Raw genomic sequence first — 1,401 nt, 5'->3', positions numbered from 1 at the left:
ATTGAGGCCAACAACTTTGATTTGAGCCTTCTCTTATTCAATTGGCACAATAAGACCAATTCAGTGGCAATCCATAAGAGGACCCGAATGTGCACATATCTAGTTTTCTGCAGATATGTGACACGGTTGAGAGCAATGGAGTTTCTCCCGAAGCTATAAGACTGAGGTTATTCCCATTCTCTTCAAGGGATAGAGCCAAACAGTGGCTCTAATCTCAACCATTGGGAAGTATAGCAACTTAGGATGACATGATAAATAAGTTTTTGACCAATTAATTCCCCCTCTCAAAAGCTAGCAAGGTTGAGGAATGACATTCACACTTTCGCTCAAAAACAGGGGGAGTCACTTTATGAGGCATGGGAGAGATATAAGGAGATAATAAGAAAATGCCCGCATCATGCTTTTCCTGAATGGTTGTAACTCCAAACATTCTATGATGGAGTGTCTCAAGCTTCTAGAACCTTGATTGATTCCTCAACTAGAGGATCCTTACACCAGAAGACACTCGAAAAAGCATTGGAGTTGATAGAAACAGAAGAAGCATTAGAATTGATAGAAATAGTAGGAAATAATCACTACATGTATGGCAATGAGATAAAAGTGAAGAAGGGAGTCATAGAGCTAGACACACTAGATTCTCTCTTGACACAGAATAAAGCCATGTCCCAACAAATCAATTTACTCACTAAATAAATAGGTAACATGCAAGTTTCAGCCGTGAGGACACTAGCCACAACATGCAACTTATCTAGAGGAGCTCATCAAGATGAAAATTGTGATTTATTCAAAGAGGATCAACCCTCTTAGAAACAAGTGAATTATATGGGCAATTTTTCAAGAAATTCACAAAATGAGCTATTCTCAAAGACATACAATTCAGGTTGGAGAATCCATCCAAATTTTGGGTGGAAAAATCAATGACAGAGAACTTTCAACACTCCATATCAACAAGGGTCATCTTCAACACAACTACAAAATTTTCATAAGCCCCCTATTGAGAACACTTTAGACAATTTTTCCAAAGAATTCATGCAACAAACCAAGGAGTTCATAATGGAGCCAAGATCTAACTTCAAGAATCAAGAGGTTTTTATAAGGAACTTGGATATGCAAGTTGGTCAAATGGCTAAACAATTGGCAGGGAAACCTCCAAACTCCTTTCCTAGTGACATAATTCTAAATCCTAGGGAGGAGTACAAGGTTATCAATCTGAGAAGTGGCAAAGTGGTTGGCCAAGAGTCAACAACAGGGAGAAGAAAAACCATCAAAGGAGGAAAATAAGCAAACATAAGAGATCCACATTCCACCACCTCAAGCTCCAAGAAAATCACAAGAGAGAGAACGTATGCACCTAGAATTCCCTTCCCACAAAGATTACAAAAGGATATTCAACAGCAATAA

General features: G+C 38.5%; 1 non-coding gene across 1 annotated transcript; it reads right to left on the bottom strand.

The window, feature by feature from the left end:
- Window positions 1-297: 297 nt before the first annotated feature.
- LOC112788393 (small nucleolar RNA R71) lies at window positions 298-404 on the bottom strand. Its single transcript, XR_003195758.1, has one exon. It is a non-coding gene; the product is annotated as a small nucleolar RNA R71 (small nucleolar RNA).
- Window positions 405-1,401: the final 997 nt, after the last annotated feature.

The sequence above is a fragment of the Arachis hypogaea genome, chromosome 20 (genome assembly GCF_003086295.3).
Source record: "Arachis hypogaea cultivar Tifrunner chromosome 20, arahy.Tifrunner.gnm2.J5K5, whole genome shotgun sequence".
Classification (NCBI taxonomy): Eukaryota; Viridiplantae; Streptophyta; class Magnoliopsida; order Fabales; family Fabaceae; genus Arachis; species Arachis hypogaea.
This window is presented reverse-complemented; position numbering and strand designations above follow the sequence as displayed.